Below are 22,055 nucleotides of genomic sequence, written 5' to 3'. Positions count from 1 at the left end.
ATAATCTCAAGGCCAGTATGGCATATTTTAATATTTATTGGCTATGTTTACAATTAATCATACATCCATCAAATGAATCATCCACAAAGACCAACATGGTTGAGATGAAAGGTGTGAGAGAGAAATCATTGAACTATGGTTACTCCTGCATGATAAAAAGAAAAGAACCATCAGTAATTCAAGCAAGTAATATGATTTGATTAAAAACCTATGTCAGCTCATGATAGTCCTCAGTGTAGTCTTGTTATCAAGTTGAGTGGTGGGTGATCGGGTACATAGTGCCCTCACAAATCCTTGGCCAAGGTAGGTTAGTGACATGCTTGCTCCTGTGATCACTAGAGGTTAAGGTTCTAATAGTTGGCAGATAGGTGTATGGAAGGTATCCTAAGCCTTGTTGGTTGTTTAGCTGACACTCTAACACCAGGATGCTCAGTGGATGGACAGTGGTGCCCCAAGCCTAATTCCCAGAGTAGGGAGGGCATTTCTCGATAGAGATTGTGTGGGGGTACTTAAGGGTCTGTGGTTGGGAGGTTAAGCCCAATGGAAATGCTTCTCCTCTCCTCCGATAGCCAAGGCTTGCACAACTCAAGGTCAAGGTCTACATGCAACCATCTGAAAGTCGGGTACTGTACTTTATATTTATGTTCTGCATTTTCAATTAAGTATTAAAGTTAGATGATATGGTTAGTTTCTCTTTATTTGGATTAAAGCAATTAATTTAGTTACTTCTTTACTTGTTTATGTATAAAAGGAAAGGAAAATGATATCCATGCATAGGTAGTTATAAATGTCTTTCATGTTTTATTGAAAAGAAATGTTATTTTTTGATATTTCCAGTTCATTAAATTAGTATGAATTTTTAGAATGTTATATATGGTATCAGAGTGTCGTGTTTAATACTGAACCTTGGGCTCATCACTATCCTAGCTAGAAAATTGAAAAAATATAGTGTTAAATAGAAAATAGGATGCATATCCGGGCTATCCTTGAAAGAAACCCCATCACCCTGTATTCCTTTATCTGATTAAAAACATGCCAAAGTATGACTACTCTCTCTGTTTTGTACCAAAGGATGACGAAACATTAGCCCAAGCTCTACTTCGGATTAGGAGAGGACTCTAGCCAAGAAGGAAATCTTTAGAACCAAACTCATTGAGGCATAAAATGCCAAGCAAACAAATCCACTCATAATTTATTGTAAACCTTCTAAAGGGAAGGATATGCCCAAAGATGGAAATAGATAGAGTACCCACAAATAGGTTGTCCAATTTCTCAAAAAATCTATGTGAGCTATTTTGATGTATCCTTAGAAGATGAAATTTTGTAAATAAGATTGGTTACAGCTGTAACAAGAGAAAATATTCTGGTTTGTAATAAAATAAATGACATTTTGCATTTTCTGAGCAAATAATTAAATTTTCCTTTTCCTTCTTGAGTAAATGCATGAAAACATAATATTGATAAAAAGAACCAATTGTATGTATTAGGCAAACAAAAATCATGAAAGACAACAGAAACAACATGGAGAACGAGATGTTCAGTGGGACCATTCCCTAGAATTCCGTTCCACAAAGTTTTGTTCCCCAAAATTCCCCTCTACCGAATCCCACAGACTTGTTGGTCCAAGTTTTATGGGAAACTAATGCAGAGAGCACAACTAGAAAGGTGTAAATGGGCTTTCCCACTCTATCACCAAATCCCCAACCTTTTTGCGTTATAACAAGTTCAGATCCTCCAAATGCTGAAGAAAACAAGACTATCAACTTCTTCAAACACCCATTGGACTAAGGATCAAATTCATCCAAATTTTGGCTTCAGGACCTAATTCCCACAACTAGGCCAATAAAAGGAAAACTAAAAAATGATTTTCTCCAATGGTTCCAAGGCATGAAATGGACTTTAGGGCATTCACATAACACAAAATACATCATTGGTTTGATCCCCACACATCCACAATGTATCAAACCCAAATTCACCTAGTAGCCCTATTAGGCCTCCTTAAGAGATTTTTGGTGTCTAACTTCCAAAAGTCCCAAACAAACCTTAAAACAAATCAGGGTTCCAGATACCCTTTTCAGAGTTATATCCAATCCCAAAGCACCAAGACTCAATTCCATTCTAGCACTCCCTTTCCTTCACTAAGCAACACAATCCTAATTTGCCTAATTAGGATTGGTTTACAAAGAAACCATGAGAAAGTGGGGTCATGGAAACACACCCAACACTCAGGAATATCTATTTACCTTCCTCCAACTTACTTCCAAACACTCAGCCCTTCAACAGGTCTCCTCCTCCTGTTATGCTCCAAACAACACGCTCACAAGGTCATATCCTCATAGGCACTTGACCTAGGGCTGGTTAGGAAAAATAGCAAAACATATTGCCCAGTCTTGAAACCCTTGAATCAATGAGAGAATCCATCTAACTATCATTCCCCAAGAGGCCATTAAAAAACAACCGTGGGAGTCATAGTTATGGGCCCATCTTTGAAGCTTGCACAAAATTGTTGTCCTACAAACCCTCCTGTACAAAAATAAAATAACTTGAATAAAACTCCAAACAAAATGATGAAACCAAAAGAAATGGAAAGGTAAGACACAAATATTCTTCAATCAATCATCTGATCATGCCTGCCAATCCGTACAATACAGACAAAGTACAAGAAACCAGTAAAATTACTTCAAAACTGAAAAATCTCTTATTGCAACTTCTTCCAATCCATACAATTTTTTCTTTGTGACCTCACAAATGAGGTATACATCCTTCCTACGTTCATCCCAACGGTTATAACTATTGTTTGAATAGTTACAACTCCTTTTCAACTAAGTTGCATTTTTAAGCAACTTCTACAATATTGCAATTTAGCAATTTTGCACAAAAAGTGCAACTTTTGCAATTCTCATAATTCTTCAATTCTAAGACTTGGAGAAGGTTCCAACTTATTTAGAAACAACTAAAAACACCTAATCCTAGGCTATCTTAACCAAAAACTCAAAAAGACTCAATTTTGCCCAACTAGCAACTTTGGCTTATAACTTGCCCAAAGTGACCTAGGCATACATGAAGGTGTCTTTTCATTACATACATGGATATCTATCCAAGATATATTTGTCCTAGCAAGTTTAGGTGACAAAAAAAAACATTAAACCAAAATCCACATTAGTGCCTTGGTGCTCTGCACCATACTCCCCAGGTGAAAAGGAACTCAAGTCCCTTGAGTTGGGATATCTTCAAGTCTGCTCCCAAGTTTGATGATGTCTTTCTCTGAGAGCCAGCTTGCATCCTCTGGTGGTTTGTTCTTCCATTTGACCAAGTAGTCAAAATATCCCTTCCTCCTTGTCTTTTGTATCTGCTTCTTTCCCAAAATGGCTCCAATGGGTGGTTTGGGCACTTGTGGTAATTCTTGCAACAAGTCAGCTTGTTCTTACTGTTGTACTACCTCAACTTCTTCAGTCTCCCCTGGACCTTTGAAGGCATAAATGTCTGCAACATTAAATATAGGAGAAATTCTTAAATCATTAGGTAAATCAATGCAATAGGCATTGTTGCCACACTTCTTCAAAATTTTGAATGGTCCTCTCTTTTTCATCATTAGCTTAGTATATTTCTCCCTAGGCATCCTTTCTTTCCTTAGGTGAATCATGACTAGATCCCCTACTTGAAAATGCAACTCTCTCCTCTTTTTATCAGTGTGTGCTTTATATTTATCTATTGTAAGGTCTAATCTGTCCTTGACCTGCTGGTGTACCTCCTTCATCACTTTTGCAAAATCCTCTGCCTGGGCACTCCTCTTGTCACTGTCTCTCAGATCTCTCAACTCCAAGACTCCTCTTGGATGATTTCCATACACAATTTGAAAAGGTGTCAAGCCTGTACTTCTATTAACTGAATCATAGAATTCTGCCTGTGGAAGTACAACATCCCATGCAACTCCATGCTCCTTAGTTAGACATCTCAATAGGTTGTCCAATGATCTATTAATTACCTCAATTTGGCCATCTGATTAGGGATGATATGCTGATGAAAAGGACAAATGTGTGCCTAGTCTTTCCCACAGAGTTCTCCAAAAATGCCCAAGAAATTTGGAGTCCCTGTCAGATACAATATTTAATGGCAATCCATGATGTCTAACTACTTCCTTGAAAAAGATACCAGCTATATGGGAAGCATCATGATTCATGAGTTTGCTTGCAAGGCAAAAAATGAGCCATTTTAGAGAAACTGTCAACAACAACAAATATGCTATCAAAACCATTTTTAGTCCTAGGAACCCCATTACAAAATCCATGCTGATGGAATCCCATGGCTTATTGGGTGTAGGAATGGTGTTTACAGTCTTGCATTAGATGTCTTCCCCTTGGCTTTTTGACAGACCAAGCAACATTCCACAAATCTTCTTACATTTGCCTACATTTTTGGCCAATAAAAGAACCTTCTAACCTTCTCCAATGTCTTGCCAATGCCAAAATGACCTACAAGACTCCCACAATGTTTCTCCTTGACAATATTTTCTCTTACTGATCCCTTAGGAACACAAAGCTGATTACCTTTAAACAATATCCCATCTTGTAAAATAAATTCAGAAAAATCAATCTGGTACTTACATTCATAGCTTGACAAACCTCATATGCCTCCTTGAAGTCTTCATCTGCTGCATACATGTTTTTCATGGCATCCACACCTATGCTACTCAACTGAATTTCTTTAATGGTCAAGTTGCTTCTGCTAAGGGCATCTGCAACTTTATTTGCTACCCCTTTCTTGTGTTTTATTGAGAAGGTATATACTTGGATGAACTCCATCCACTTCATATGCCCATGGTTCAGTTTTTCCTGCTTGTTCAAGAAGCTAAGAGCTTGATTATCAGTAAAGACAATGAACTCTTTAGGCAATAAATAATGTCTCCATTTTCTCAGTGATTGTACCAAAGCATATATCTCCAAACCATATGTAGAATATTTTTCTTAGCTTCATTTAGTTTTTCACTAAAGAAGGCTATAAGCCTCTCTTCCTAGCTTAACACACCTCCTATTGCTTGGTTACTAGCATCACATTCCACTGTGAACACTTTGTGGAAATCTGGTAATGCTAAGATAGGTTGCTCTACAACTCTTTTCTTGAGGTACTCAAATGACTTATCTGCCTCCCTATTCCACATGAACTTATATTTTCTCCCTCCTTTTATAGTATCAATCATAGGGGCACAAACACCACTAAAGTTTCTCACACATTTTCTATAGAAACTTGCAAGGCCATGAAAGCTTTTTACCTCAGTGGAAGTCCTAGGTGTAGGCCATTTCAAGATTGCATCCACCTTGGATGGATCCATCTTCAACTGACTTTTGGAAATTATGAACCCAAGGAACACCAACTCTTCTTGCAAAAATGAGCACTTCTCCAAGTTTATCTTAAATTGGTCTTCATGCAATCTTTCAAGGACTAAATCCAAGTGCTTTAGGTGCTCCTGCTGAAAACAAGAATGTCATCCAAATAAACAACACAAAACTTGTTAATAAAAGGTTTTAAAAATTCATTCATGAGTCTCATGAATGGGTTAGGTCCATTAGATAGACCAAATGTCATTACAAGCCATTCATACAGTCCCTCATTTGTTTGAAGGCTGTCTTCCATTCATCACCTTCCCTTATCCTGATTTGATGGTAACCACTCTTTAGGTCCATCTTGGAATAATAACTTGCACTTGCTAAACAATCCAATAAATCTTTTATCCTTGGCATGGGGAACCTATATCTGATAGTTATCTTATTGATGGCCTTGGAATCAATACATAGCCTCCATGTACCTTCCTTTTTAGGAGCTAGTATTGCTGGTACATCACAAGGACTAACACTCTTCCTTGTAAAGCCTTTGGACAACAATTCCTCAATTTGCCTGGCTAACTCTTCGTTCTGCTTAGGGGTAAGCTTATAAGCTGCTTTATTTGGTAATGTAGCACCTAGTACTAAGTCTATGCAATGGCTTATCTCCCTCTGTCGTGGTAGACAATCTGGTTGCCTACCTACAACAATACCTTTATACTTTTCTAAAAATTCTCTAACCTCTCTAGGTCCTACTTGGTGCTTCACCTTCTTGGCTCGGGGAAATCTTTTGACTTCTTTCTTAGGTCTAATGATGATGGCAAAACATGGTGTTTTCTCTTCCTTAATGGTCTTAAAAAATTCTTTCACCCTATGGTTTCCATCACTAGGGAGGGGCCTCAATGTGAAATTTTCTCCCTCCTTGGTTATACTGTAGACATTTTGTTTCCCATCATGCCTAGCATTTACATCATACTGCCAAGGCCTTCCTAAGAGTAAATGACATGCATCCATCTTAGTCGCATCACACAATTTTATCTCTGTTATCCCCAATATTAAAGTCTACCCACACTTGCTCACAAATCAAGGCATGTTGCTCCTTGTTTAACCAACATGCTCTATGGGGGTAAGGGTGAGGAATTGTTTGCAATCCTAACTTGTCTACCATCTCCTTGGAGGCCAAATTATCAATAGAACAAGAATCAACAATAACTTTGCAAACTTTACCACTTACCTTGCATGTGGTTCTAAATAGTGACCTCCTTTGTGGTGGCTCCTTATCAGTTGGTACCTTCAACAGAGTTATCTTGAGCATGAGGTACTCTCCATGCTTTGGACTTGCATTCTTGGCATGAGAGCTAGTGCTTTGCACATCTTCATCCTGCAACAAGTTGATTCTTCTTTCATTTGTGTGGCTAACAGATCCCTGCTTCTCTAGACACCTAGAAGATTGGTGACCCACTTGGTTGTAGTTATAACACTTGCCTGTGAAGATGCCAGGACTTCTACCACTAAATCTTCCTCTTCCATTAGGCCTTCTTCCTCTAAATCCTCTTTTGTTTCTTGCATCAACTTCTTGCTCAAGACCTCCTGTCTCTCCTTGAGGCTTGAATGAGGTACCTCTGCCTGTGAACCTTCCTCGACCCCTAAAACTTCCTCCCCTGCTCTTACCTTGCTGATCACTCTTTCTCTTCTGCCTTTCTTTTACCTTGAGTGTTAACTGATAACACTTGTGAACACTATCAGGTTCAAACAAATTCACTTCATCTTCGATGTTGTATCTCAGCCGATTGAGATACCTTGCCAAATTTTGAGTCTCACTTTTAGTCACCTTGGATTTCAAAGTTAACTTTTGGAATTCCTCAGTATAGGCATCCACATCAAGGTCCTTTTGTCTCAAGTTCTGCAACTTCTTGTGCACCATAACCTCATAATTCTCTGGCACAAATTGCCTCTTCACTTCTATAGACATTCTCTTCCAATTGTTTATGTGCCTCTTATTATTCTCTAGCCTTTCATTCTGCAAATATTTCCACCAAGGGTTGAACCGTTCATCTTCAACTTTTCAATCTTCAACCTTTGATCATCAGGGGTCTCTTCACAATCAAAGTAGCTATCTAAGGCTTCTATCTAGTCAACGATGCCATCAGGATCCATTTTACTTGTGGAAATAGGTAAATTTGCCTTATTGTCTCTCTTCCCTACCCTCTGAAGCGCTTCTAGGAGTGGCCCCTGATCTGTAGATATTTCTTGCCTTGGGTTCTCTTCACCCTCTTCATCTTCAGAGTCTTCAAAAACCACCCTCATGCCTTTCTCTTTCAACTTGGCAATTTCTCCTTCCATTTTCTTTGTCTTTAATATGTGGTCCCTTAATAGTCTGGCTAATTCATCATTAGTGACCCTAGGAGGGACCTCCTCCTCTTCTTCTCTTGACATATTGTCAAACTCCAGATCTACTATGCTTTGATACCACCTGATGTAGAGAGCACAACTAGAAAGGTGTAAACTGGCTTTCCCACTCTATTACCAAAGCCCCAACCTTCTCACAAGGTTATAACAAGTTCATATCATCTAAATGCTGAAGAAAAAAAGACTAATAACTTCTTCAAACACCCATGGACTAAGGATCCAATTCATCCAAATTTTTGCTTTAGGACCTAATTCCCACAACTAGGCCAATAAAAGGAAAACTCAAAAATGATTTGCTCCAATGCTTCCAAGGCATGAAATCAACTTAGGGCATTCACATAACACAAAATACATCATTGGTTTGATCCCCACACATCCACAATGTATCAAACCCAAATTCACCTAGTAGCCCTATTAGGCCTCCTTAAGAGGTTTTTGGTGTCTAACTTCCAAAAGTCGCAAACAAACCTTAAAAAAAATCAAAGTTCCAGATATCCTTTTCAGATTTATACCCAATCCCAAAGCACTAGGACTCAATTCCACACCAACACTCCCTTTCCTTCACTAAGCAACACAATCCTAACTGGCCTAATTAGGCTTGGTTTACAAAGCAACCATGAGAAAGTGGGGTCATGAAAACACACCCAACACTCAGGAATGTGTATTTACTCAGGAAAATCACCAATGGATCTTATTCGAGGGCTACCCATGACATGAAACTAGTGTAATACCATTATGGTAGTTTTGGTCCGACTAACCAAGGTAGCACATTTCATCCTTGGCAATTTAATAGATGGAGTGCCAGAAATAGCTTACAAGTTTGTGAGAAATTTTTCAACTTCATGGAGTCCTAGAAAAGATCATATTTGATAGAGATGCTACGATGACATCTAGATTTTGGTAGACATTATTTTTTAGATTTAGGAACAAAGCTAAACATCAGTTCAACCTACCACCAAGAGATGGATGGTCAAACAGAGGTAAATCAAGTGTTGGAGGACCTTTTAAGAGTATATTGTATGGATCGACAATATTAGTAGGAGATGTATCTTTCGTTGGTTGAAATTTCCTATAACAACTCATATCAATCTACTATTAAAATGACATCATTCGAGGCCCTATATGGCTGTAAATGTAGAACCCCTGTAAGTTAGAATAGAATTGAGGACTGAATCATAGCCGGGCCCAAAATACTTCTAGAGATGGAGTAATAGGTATATTAGATCCGTCAGAGGGTGAAGGAGGTGAATGATTGACAAAAAAGTTATGCAGATGCAAAGAGGATCCCTAGGGAATTTTTGGTGGGAGAAAAGGTTCTTCAGAAGGTTAAACCCCAAAAAAGCACTACTAGTTTGGTAGGAATGACAAATTAGCCCCTAGATATGTGAGACCCTTTGAGGTGTTGCAAGTCATAAATCTTGTGGCCTATAGAATTGCTCTACCTCCAACCTTTGCCAGAACACATAGTGTATTTCATGTGCTATCTTAAGAAATATGTAACCAATCATGAACATGTTATTGACTAGAATCTCTTGCAGGTGCTAGAGCCAGGGGTGGTGGAAATAGAGCCACTCAAAATACTCGAGGTGCATAAGATTCTCTTGTGGAATTGAGATATCACCCAATGCAAGGTCTAGTGGGACCAATATACCAATGAGAATGCTACTTGGGAAGATTATGATGAAATCTTCTAGAAGTTTCTACATTTATTTCTAAAAACTTGAATTAGGAATATATTTTGATTCAAAAATTGATAGTGTTTAATATGATGTAAATGGGGTAATTCTTTATCATTCTCTTTTATGTAATTCATTGAGGACGATAAATCACAAGGGGAAGGGTATGTTACATCCCAATTTTTCTGAAATCTTAAAATTGCTTATATAATTGTTGAGCTTTCATATGAAGTCAGTTGACTATTAAAATTAGTTATAATCATCTGAAATGGTAAGATGGTCAATTGTTAGGATTTATGTGAAGATGACATGTTAGTTAGTCATTATGATGTTATTATATTGTTATTTAGAAATATTGGAAAAATGGTTACTCATTCATGAGAAGTAAAATGGTAGTCAGCCGTTATGATGTTTTGTTATCAATCACTTGTACTAAATTATGATTATTTGAGAAATATGATATTATTGTGGAGAATTTCTTCTTGTAGGAGCATGTCAAAGGGGGGAAGCTGATGCAGGAGCATCCTGGGTTACACTTATGTCTTGCACGTTTTTAGTTTTCATAGTTTCCTGCCGAGTTGCAATGTCTTGCATTGCCGATTTCTTAGTTGTTGCCAAGCGTATAATGGATGTCGAGCATCTTGATTCGTGTCGAGTTCCTTTGGTTGCTGATTTCCTTTGGTTGCTGAGTTCCTGTGGTTGTCTAGTTCATTTGGATGTCGAGTGTCAGTGTTTTGTGTAGTCTTTGTTTATCGAGTTGTCTATGGGCGGTTTCCTATTGAGGCCAACCCTTGCATTTAATTTAGTGTTAGATATCTGTTGTGAGCCAACTTGTGGCTTATCCTAGTATTTAATATGAGAGTTTATTTGGTGGTATTTGCGACAGGCCGATTTGTGGCCATGCATATATTTAAGAGACCTTGGTTAGAGTCTTAGGGATCATGCTTAGAGGGCATAAAGAATGCGAAGTTTGATCATCGAAGATTGTAATTGAATTGATATATGTGGCCGTAATCTAGAAGGCCTTACAATTGGGCATGTAATTGATCATTGGATGAATATATAAATAAAGGCATTTTCTTCCTCTATCTCTCAAGTTATTTGTATTTGTTGTTTTTTCCGCTATGTTGACTCTGTGCAGGTGGTTTGAATAGCTGGGTGTGTCTTTGGCCCTAGTTCTTTAGCCCTCCTTACGTCAGGTGGTATCAGAGCTGAGGTTCGTCTTTGTGAAGTTTGGATCGTGTAAGACCCTAATTGAATTCAGTTGTAGGGTTGCAAATTTGCGGATTTGACCTATAGCTTGTAGAGGGTTATGATCTTGTAGGAACCTGATTTGCAAAGATGGTTCGAAGTAGAGGAAATGCTGATAATACAGTATTAGATACAGTGAGACAAATTACAGCCAGATTAGATGCTGTAGAGACAACCCAGAGGAGAGGAGCACATCTTGATGATGTAAGTGATGATGAAGCAATAGCACCAAACCCTAATCCAAAACCTAAAGAAGATCATGATGAAGCAAGGTTGTTGAGAGTATTGTGAAGGGCTAATTCAAAGCCTATTGCGGAAGTTGTTCCTTATGATGGAAATTGGATACCAATGCTGTATTGGATTGAATCTTTGATATGGAGAAGTCCGTTGAGTATGAAAACACTCTTGATAATAAGATGGTGAAAATTGCAATTACTAGGTTGAAAGGTCATGCTTCACCGTGGTGGGAGCATTTGCAAACTAATAGACAAAGGAGAGGAAAAGAAAATATTAAAACTTGGGTGAAGATGGTAAACAAAGTGAAGAACAAGTTCCTTCCTACTGATTACCAAGTTAGTTTGTTGAGAAAGATGCAAAATGTGAGACAAAGAGACATGACTATGAAGGAGTATATTGAGGAATTCTATAGATCGGACATCATATTTGGACATGTGGATGATGATGTTGAGAAAATTGCAAAATACCTACATGGATTGAGATCTAGAATTCAAGATGAGATAAGTTTTGTGAAATTGGAAAGTGTGGAGGAAGCATATCAATATGCCTTGAAAGCCGAGGAGATCTTGACAAAGAAGCATGAGCAAAGACAAAGAGGTAGAGGTGGTAGATTCCAGAGAGGCAGAGGTAGATCTTATAGAGAAGGTGGCAGATTCGATGGTTTTGTGCAAGATAAGTGAAAATCTAAATAGAAGAATGATGACGAAGGCAAGACTAAATGGAAAGGTGGTAATTCTTACCGAAGAGTTACTAATTCTTACCAAGGAAGAGGTAATTCTTATTCTGGAGGTGGTTTTCATAGTAATTGTTTTGGATGTGGTAAAGAGGGACATAGATCCTTTGAGTGTAGATCCTCTGAAACTGGGCAAGGTAACAGAAACGCTATGATTCAAGGAGATGATGAGGGTTGACCAAGTGGACTTGAGGCTGGAGAGAATCTGATGTTGCGAAGAACCTTATGTAATAAGGGAAGTGATGAGGAACTTGTTTTAAGGAGAAGTCTTTTCAAGACCAGATTTAAGATGGTTGGAAAATGTTGCATAGTGATCATTGATAGTGGAAGTTCTACAAATTTGGCATTAGAAGAATTGGTTACAAAGTTGTAGTTGTAGAGGTTGGAACATCTTAAACCCTATCATGTTTCATGGATCAAAAATGAACATAAGATACTGGTAAGGGAACAATGTATTGTGAAATTCAAGATTGGGCATTACTTTGATGAAGTTTTGTGTGATATTATGCCTATGGGTTCTTATCATATTCTATTGGGTAGACCTTGGCAATATGATAGATATGCTATACATGATGGAAGATTGAATCAATATACTCTTTGGGTGAATGGGAAGAAGCAAATATTGTTGCCTTTGATTGAAAGTCTAGATGAAGTTAAATGTACTACTGTGAGAATTTGTATGGTTAATGGAAAACAATTTGAAAAAGAAATGAAGAAGAACCAAGTTTGTTTTTCTATCATTCCTAGAAGACTGAGTTGTGCCAAGAACAACCGAGTGCCAAAAAATAGTGTTAACTGAGTACTGGTCAGTAGTGACCGAGTGACAACAAAAACTGGTAGTATTGATCGAGTGCCAGTAGAAATTGCATAATTGTTGGATAAGTATATGGAGATTGTTGCAGAGGATATACCTAATGGTTTACCTCTGATGAGAAGTATAAGTCATTGTATGGATCTGATTCCTAGAGCTAGTTTGCGAAATAAAACACCATATAGATTGACACCTACTAAGAATGAAGAACTTAACAAACAAGTGCATGAGTTGTTGGAGAAAGGTTTGACCAGAGAAAGTTTGAGTCCATGTGTTGTACTTGCTATATTAGCACCTGAAAAGAGTGGAGAATGGAGAATGTGTACTGATTCCAGAGCTATTAACAGGATCACAGTGAAATATGGGCTTCCCATGCAAGGATGAATGACATAATGGATTGTTTGAGTGGAGCAAAGTATTTTACAAAGATTGATTTGAAGAGTGGCTATCATTAGATCAAAATTAGAGAAGTTGATGGATGCAAGACTACTTTCAAGACAAAAGATGGTTTGTATGAATGGTTGGTTATTGCCTTTTGGTTTGACTAATGCACCTAGTACTTTTATGAGGTTGATGAATGAAGTTTTGAAAAGATTCTTGGGAAAGTTTGTGATTGTTTATTTGGATAATATTTTGATATTGAGTAAGACTAAGGAAGAACATATCGAGCATATTAGACAAGTATTGTAGAGACCGAAAGAGGAGAAGTTGATGATTAATCTGAAAAAGTGTTCTTTTATGCAAGAAGAGATTGTGTATTTTGGATTTGTGATATCTATTGATAGTTTGAAGATGGATCCAGAGAAGGTTAAAGCAATTATGGAGTGGCCTACACCTGAGAACATGGGTGAGGTAAGATCATTTCATGTTTTGACTAGTTTTTATAGAAATTTTATAAGGAATTTCAATTCTATTTGTAATGCTATGACTAAGACAATGAGAGAAGACAAAAAAGAATTTAAGTAGACAGATGGAGCTGATAATAGTTTTGAGACTTTGAAACAAAAGGTTGCTGAATTGCCTGTATTAGCTTTGCCTAATTTCAATAAGGTATTCCAAGTTGAATGTGATGCAAGTGGTAGTGTAATAGGAGCTGTATTAAGTCAAGAAGGTAAACCTGTTACTTTCTTTAGTGAAAACTTGAATGATGCTAAAAGGAAGTATTCTGTGTATGATCAAGAGTTTTATGCTATTGTTCAAGCATTGAAGAAGTAGAGACATTATTTGATTCCTAAGGAGTTTGTGTTGTATATTGATCATAAAGCGTTACACTATTCAAGAAGTCAACATAAATTGAATCAGAGACATATGAAATGGGTTGAGTATTTGCAGAGTTATACATTTGTGATTAAGCATAAGAGTGGAGTTACTAGTAGAGTTGTTGATGCATCGAGCAGAAGACATTCTTTGTTAACTGAGTTGAAGGTTGAAGTTATTGGTCTTGATGACATGAAAGAGTTGTATGATACTAACCCTGATTTTTCTGAGGCATGGAGAGAGTGCAAAGCACCAAATTTAACATATCACATAAGTAAGTATGATGAGTATTTTATTCAAGAAGTTATGTTATTCAAAGGTATTCAGTTGTGTATTCTTAGAAGTTCAATGAGGTTGAATTTGATTAAGGAAAAACATAGTGGTGGATTGGCTGGACACTTTGGAATTGATAAAACATTGAGTTTGTTGAAGGATAAGTATTATTAGCCACATATGTATAAGGATGTTCAAAAGTTTGTGAAGAGTTGTGGAGTTTGTCAAATTGCAAAAGGAGTAAGTCAGAATACTGGTTTGTATACACCTATTGTTGTTCCTAAGAAACCTTGGAGTGACATTAGTATGAATTTTGTTCTTGGATTGCCTAAGACAGTGAAGGGGTATGATTCTATATTTGTTGTTGTGGATAGATTTTCTAAAATGGCTCATTTTATACCATGTAAGAAGACATTAGATGTTGAGAATGTTGCTGAACTTTTCTTTAAAGAGATTGTGAGATTGCATGGATTACTATGAAGTATTATTTCTGACAGAGACAGTAAGTTTGTTGGTTACTTTTGGAAGGCTTTGTGGAAGAAGGTGGGTACTGAGTTGAAGTATAGTTCTACTTTCCATCCACAGATAGATGGACAAACAGAGGATGTGAATAGAAACTTGGGTAATTTGTTGAGATGCTTAGTTGGGAATGAATCACATAATTGGGAGATGGTGTTAGCACAAGTTGAGTTTGCATATAATAATTTTGTGAATAGGAGTATAGGGAAAACACCTTTTGAGATTGTTACTGGAATGCAGCCTAGAGGTATATCAGATTTGAGGGATGTTGTTGGTGAAGAAAAGAGAAGTGATGCAGGGGAAGAATTTGCTGATTTTATGGAGTCTTTGCATAAGGAAGTAAAGTTGAGGGTAGAACAAAGTAATCATAAGTACAAGGAGAATGCTGATAAATCTAGAAGAAGTCATGTTTTTCAAGTTGGTGATGAAGTGATTGTTCATTTGAAGAAAGGAAGATTCCTGTTGGAACATACAATAAGCTGAAGATGAAGAAGTTTGAACCTTGTAAGATCTTGAAGAAATTTGACAATAGTAATGCTTATGAAGTTGAATTACCAGATGACATGGATATATCTCATATATTCAATGTTGTTGATTTGTATAAGTATCATGAGTTAGATGATAAAGTTGTTGCATCAAAAGATTATCCTAAGAAGCACATTAAAGAAGTTGACCATATATTGGATTAGAAAGTTGGTAAAAGCACAAGAGGAAAAGACTAATATGAGTATTTGGTAAAGCGGAAAGACAAACCTAGTGAAGATGCTACATGGATTTCTCAATCTGAGTTGGATTCAGCTTGGGTTGTGACATCTCAATGATTCAGGAGAATCATTTTCTCCAAACTCGATTGTCTGATGTAGGAGCATCCTGGGTTACACTACTATCTTGCATGTTTTTAGTTTTCTTAGTTTCTGCCGAGTTGCAATGTCTTGCATTGCCGAGTTCTCAATTGTTGCCAAGCATATAATGGATGCCAAGCTTCTTGATTGGTGTCGAGTTCCTTTGCTTGCTAAGTTCCTATGGTTGCTGAGTTCATTTGGATGTAGTGTTAGTATTTTGTGGAATCTTTGTTTATCGAGTTGTCTTTGGGTAATTTCCTATTGAGGCCGACCCATGCATTTAATTTAGCGTTAGATACCTGTTGTGAGCCGACTTGTGGCTTATCCTAGCATTTAATATGAGAGTTTATTTGGTGGTATTTGCAACAAGATGACTTGTGGCCGTGCATATATTTAAGAGACCTTGGTTAGAGTCTTAGGGATCATGCTTAGAGGGTAGAAAGAATGTGAAGTTTGATCATCGAAGATTATAAATGAATTGATATATGTGGCTGTAACTTAGAAGGCCTTACAACTGGGCATGTAATTGATCATTGGATGAATATATGAATAAAGACATTTTCTTCCTCTATTTCTCAAGTTATTTGTATTTGTTGTTGTTTCCATGGTGTTGACTTTGTGCAGGTGGTTTGAATAGCTGGCTGTGCCTTTGGTCCTAGTTCTTCAGCCCTCCCTGCATCAGAAGCATTGTCGAGGAATTGGGCAAGGGATACCACTTCACTTATGAGTCAACAGGTATAAATTCTAACCACCAAGGCCAAGGGGTAAACGACTAGACAAGAAAGAGTATACTAGGGACTACCATGAGCTACTTGGTCAATAAATATGCATTATTAAAGAACAATAGTGAACATTTAATTAAAACATGTTACCTTACGAATTGATGATCTTAGAGCTTCATGTGATACTGCCATGCCTTAGTACAATAATATCATATTATTTACATATGCTTGCATACACACACACACACACACATATGTATGTATGCGTGAACTAGACGTATGTATATGTCCACTTAATATAAGACGTATACATTAAATACGTTGTTAAAATACCACTCACACACACTCACACACACACACATATATACACAATGTACATACAGATACAAGTAGGTGGTACATGATGTTAATATACTAAGCTAAATAGCATGGATTAATATTATTCTTTGGCAATAGTTAATCTTTCCTCTTGAGTGGCTATAATTCTATTATGTTTTTCATTGGCTTTATATTAGTTTGTTATGGGGGGCCACATTAATATTATTTTATTTTCCACATTGAACCGATGGCCTTGTATCTTATAACTCTTGCCACCTTTGCAATCTTGCTTATACCTGAGCATGCAATTGAGAAGGCTAAGTCTTTTGTGCGAAAGCTCATTGAAGATATACAGTATTCTCATCTCTAGCAAAGCATACCACTGTGATCATAGTTACTACCTTCTCTCGCTTTCTTTTGTTCTTCACAAATATCCCTACATACACCCTTCTTTAGGTGTTGCTTCAATCATAATTCCATATTACTACACATAGCTGATCATTGCTTCTATAGCCTTCAGAGTTAGGCATTCTGAGTATTTATGAAGTGTTGTTCATACCATTAAATCATGACCATCAATAAGGTCATGTTATCATCTCTATTTTTCTTGTGCATTATGTTCAAATGAATCGTGAGGTTTAACAAAAGCCATTTGGAAAGATTATATAATTCTATTTGTATCGAACATGAAATGAATCGATGTTTAATCTTTATGCACACATTGTGTGAATGTATTGAATTGTAGCCTCTCATATAAGAAAATCTCATTTCAAATCATAATCGACGAGAGTGTGACTTATACAGGGGTATTTAAAATATACTCCTTGAGATAAGAGATTCACACCTTGTAAATCAAGATTTGTATATGTTTCTAAAAATAATACCATTGTATAATGGCACAACTAAAATGGCAAAAGTAATGACTTAAAGTATAAGTACCTATATATTTTTAAAAAACTATCTTTATATTGCCAACGCTAGAATGACACATGTATTGGCTTTGCATATGGATGCTTAAACATTTCAGATATCATTTTGCAATGCCAACGCCAGAATGACAGATGGATTGGCTATGTATATAAATGCTTTAAAATTCAAAATTTCCTTTATAATGCCAAGGCCAGTATGGCAATTCATTGACTATGTTTACAATTAATCATATATCCACCAAATGAATCATCTAGGAAGACCAACATTGTCGAGATGAAGGGTGTGAGATAGAGAAATCAATGAACTATGGTTCCTCCTACAGGATAAAAATAAAAGAATGATTAGTAACTCAAGCAAGTAATATGATTTGATTAAAAACTGGTGTCAGCTCATGATAGTCCTTAGTGTAGTCTTATTGTCAATTCGAGCAGTGGGTGATCGGGTACATAGTGTCCTCACAAATCGTTGCCTAAGGTAGGTTAGTGGCATGCTTGCTGCTATGACCACTTGAGGTCAAGGTGCTAATTGCTTGTGGATAGGTGTATGGAAGCTATCCTAAGCCTAGCTGGTTGTTTAGTCGACTCTATAACATTAGGATGCTTAGTGGTTGGACAATGGTGACCCAAGCCTAGTTCCCAAGGTATGGAGGGTCTTTCTTTCTCAATAGAGATTGTGTGGGGGGTACTTAAGGGTCCGTAGTTGGGAGGTTAAGCCCAATGAAAATGCTTTTCCTCTCCTTTGGTAGCCAAGGCTTGCACAACTCAAGGTCAAGGTCTTTATGCAACCATCTGAAAGTTGGGTACTTTACTATATATTTATATTCTGTATTTTCAGTTAAGTATTAAAGTTAGATGATATGGTTAGTTTCTCTTTATTTGGATTAAAGAAGTTAATTCAGTTACTTCTTTACTTGTTTATGTATAAATGGAAAGGAAAACGATATCCATGCATAGGTCATTATAACTGTCTTTCATGTTATATTGAAATGAAATGTTATTTTTAGATATTTTCAGTTCATTAAATTAGTATGAATTTTTAGCATGTTAGAGGAGGGATCTATTAATGTTCTATGCTTGTGTTGGCACATATTAATTTGTTTCTTGGCATTCTCTATCTTATTAATTTGTATCTAGGACACTGGTAGGAAAGCATTAGAAAAGGAAATATATGCTATCCTTTATTTTAATGGGACACTAGCGACGTAGATAATTCTACCATTTTGCATGAGAGAAGAATAAGTGGTGACTTTTATTGGCATGGATAAAGTACATCTGTAAAATAATTAAGCCTTTGTTTACTGTAGTTTTTGGAGACATGTTAGTATAGGTATATTTTTAAAAACTAAAAGGTGTATATCTTATAAAGCACTATCACAAATTCTAAGGAAAATTGGGAATGATTCCAGCTTTAACATTCATAGTCATTAAAATTGATATGTAGTAAATTGGTCATCCCAAATATATCTATTTCCACTAACTGAACCTATTTGTAATGAAATTTGTTTGGAAATGCTTACAGGTTTATTTTTTTGTCTCTATATTGTTACCTCTATTTTACAATGCAGACATGGAGTGACATGACTGAAAATAAAGTTGAGGTTAATATAATGGTTGACTTCTTAGTATATTTTGGATAAGTAAATCATTGTCTGTTCTAAGCATCAAAACAATATTCATTCTTTAATTCATGCATACATGAAATCTTCAATTTTTGTTTTCCTCTTTATATTATAAAGTTGAATTCAGTTTCAAAACAATATCTTAGTGTTAAAAGTTATTGATAGAATATTAAATACCAATTATTGCAAATGGTTACTATGAGTGTTGTTCTGTTAAATTACAAAATTTGGTTACAGAGAGTAAACTTTTCCTATAGCATATGTTCTTATCTGTGTGACCTGAATATAAAAATGTATTTTATTTCTTGTCCTCACTAGAAAATTCTATTTAGGCCATATCAAATATGAATAAATTCCACTTGTCAATATCTGTAGGTAGATAGAAACTAGTTGACATTGATTTCAATTTTTGTGTTCTTTTTTGATCTATCCAAATGATTTATATCTGTTACAGGAACATCAAAAATAAGAGGTATTGGTACAAGGACAGATGCTGAAAGCTCACCTTAGGAGGCATTCACTTATGTGCTTCAATCTCGATGCAAAAATGCAGGTGTGTGACAGTGACTCTGCATTATTTCACAAGTGTTGCCTTTCTGTACCCTCAACCATTTAACAAATTTCCAGCTTTTGTGTGTATCTATCTCTAGATTTAGTGTCTGTCTCTTGTGTTTAGGTAAGCATGGCATGCCTGGATAATAGGTTTTAAGTACCTTAGAAGCTCTTATTAATATAACTTCTTGGGGTGGGAGGTATTTACTTTATGCATATTAGGAGATTGTATATCTTTCTATTTCTATTTTCGATAGCATAAATCATTGATGCCAGACCCATCTTTGTCAAGAACATCTCATGCATGAGAAGCCTATGGATACCATTTCTCAAAATGATGGCATGCACTGTGTCATCTAATCATTTCTGATGGTTAGTCAAGAGCATATGTTTTGAGAAGGTATTGACTGCAATGAAGTCTTCTCTGAGGTGATTACAAATATGCATTGAAAGGAAGTGTACAAATAGAAATTTTATATAGTTATTTGGAAAGGCCTGGACGTGCCTAATAGTTTAATGACTTCCAGGATGAGTTTTCTACATGTTGGTGGACGGAAACAACATAAATCGACAGGTGCAGCTTGCAAGCAATTAAAGAAGGCAATATTAATTGGAAATTCTCACAACTTGTTTAATCTTTCTTCATCCTCAATTTGCCTCTTTATCTACAAACATTCTTATTATTACAACCTTTTTTCCTGAATTATACCTTGCTTTGCAAAATTCCAGGAATTTCATGTAAGTTCTGCTGAAAGTTTACAAAGAAAACATCTCTAGTAAAAACGAAAACAATATCTCTTTCTGTGGGTAAATGCATTTTTTCCATGGATAAAAGAATATATTTACGGAGTAGAAAGAGGAATATGATGTACAGTGATAGACTTGCTTCATTTTGTTTTCCCCTTATCAGCTTACAGCTGCTGGAGTGAATTGTTGAGCTTGTTGTGGTTGCCCAACATGCAATAGCTGTATCAAACAAAGGCAGATGCAAATAAAGAAACATAGATTATGGTAATATAGTGTGGGATAAAACGTGGCAGCTATGTGTTGAAAAAATTGTACACTGGCATTTGAGTAGGGTTTAATCTCTATGGTATTTATCTGCCTGCTGAGAAAAATGAAATTAAAGAGACAACTAATCCACAGACAATAGTGGGCACTGTACTGGAGGCTGAATGCTTATAGAACCTATAATATTCTGAGAGTAAGCCCTTTCAGATAACTATGGAGATACTGTGATGAAGAATGAAAATAGATGTGGAGACAAATGAAGACTTAGCTATGGATGGCCTTCCAATAGAAATTGTTATATTCAAAGAGTAAGCACCGTTCCATTGACATGGTCAGAAAGATTCTGAGTGAAGAAGAAAAGGAAATAGACACAATTTTCCATGGACAAGGAATTGTGATTTATGCTCAACAAGGAATTCTGATTTTTGCAGGACAACGAATCCATAAATGACTAGAGGATCTCAATCAGTGATGAAAAGGATAAGTTTTACATACGTTGCTTGAAGAAATAATTTATTTTCTATTAGAGCTAGACCTATTTGTCTTTGCAAATTAGAGTCCCTAGTGAACTATTACAAACAAGCAATATAAGTATATGGGAGAAAATCAAACCAAACCCATTTTATGATAAGATTGGAGATATATAATATTTTCATGTCTGATAATAAAATCATATCTTTGTTGATTTGTAATGTCATTTTTTTGGGACATTAGAAAAAATTCATAAAGTATTAAAATAATTTATTTGGAGCTTAATGAAAATTAATAAAAGTCATTTTAATTTTAAAGAGGGGTTTTGAAAAAGGGACAAAAGAAAGAAGACTAAGAGAGAGGTAGAGGGAAAACTAAAGAATCACTGCATTGGGCTCTAAAAGAAGAATGGTAGATTCATTTCAGCATGCTTGTTTTATGTTTGATTATTGTTCTATTTGAGAATTCAGAAGCTTCAACTTTTAGAATATTTGAGGATAGAAACCCCTTGGGCTTGGAGATAGTGGACGAAAATCCATTGTCTGTAGGAGATATCTTCCAGGTTTCTCGCGTTTGCTTTAAATCCATATTCCTGGTTATCTAATCTGACTATAAGTATTGTGTTTACGATTGGGTATTTTGTTATTGTTCTACTGAAGGTTTAAATGCGAAATTCATATCTCATTTCAGAATCTCTATTTCAGTTGGATATTTTATAAATTTAGGTACACTGTACTAGATACAACTGTATGCAAATTATCTTTTTAAATTTCTGCGGTAAAATCTAGAAATAATATCCAAGGGGGATATAACAGGATCCTCAAAGATGTGCATGAGATGCTTCTGGTCTTGTAGGAGTACTAACTTACAAAGTTTAAGACATTTCATTGTCTTGATGGATCTTGAAGTACTCAAAGGCTTTTTCAGTTTTCACCCACAAGAAATCTCATGTGCTTGTTATTTGGATGATGGTAAATAAATAAGCTACATTTTCCACATTAAGATGCAAGCTTTAGATTTAGGAACTTGAAAAAGTTGCACATTAAGCAGATGCGCTTGGGATTGAAAATATAGCATTTAAGTTAAAAAAAAAGAAGAAGTTTACAA

General features: G+C 36.2%; 1 long non-coding RNA gene across 1 annotated transcript; it reads left to right on the top strand.

Annotated features, from left to right (window-relative positions):
- Window positions 1–384: 384 nt before the first annotated feature.
- On the top strand, window positions 385–21,108 carry LOC149548470 (uncharacterized). The gene is made up of 3 exons (XR_016354030.1): window positions 385–623; window positions 19,369–19,467; window positions 19,994–21,108. It is a non-coding gene; the product is annotated as an uncharacterized LOC149548470 (long non-coding RNA).
- The last annotated feature ends 947 nt before the right edge of the window (window positions 21,109–22,055 follow it).

This window comes from Cupressus sempervirens, chromosome 7, assembly GCF_028749045.1.
Source record: "Cupressus sempervirens isolate cs-2001-9-10 chromosome 7, ASM2874904v1, whole genome shotgun sequence".
In the NCBI taxonomy this organism is placed as follows: Eukaryota; Viridiplantae; Streptophyta; class Pinopsida; order Cupressales; family Cupressaceae; genus Cupressus; species Cupressus sempervirens.
This window is presented reverse-complemented; position numbering and strand designations above follow the sequence as displayed.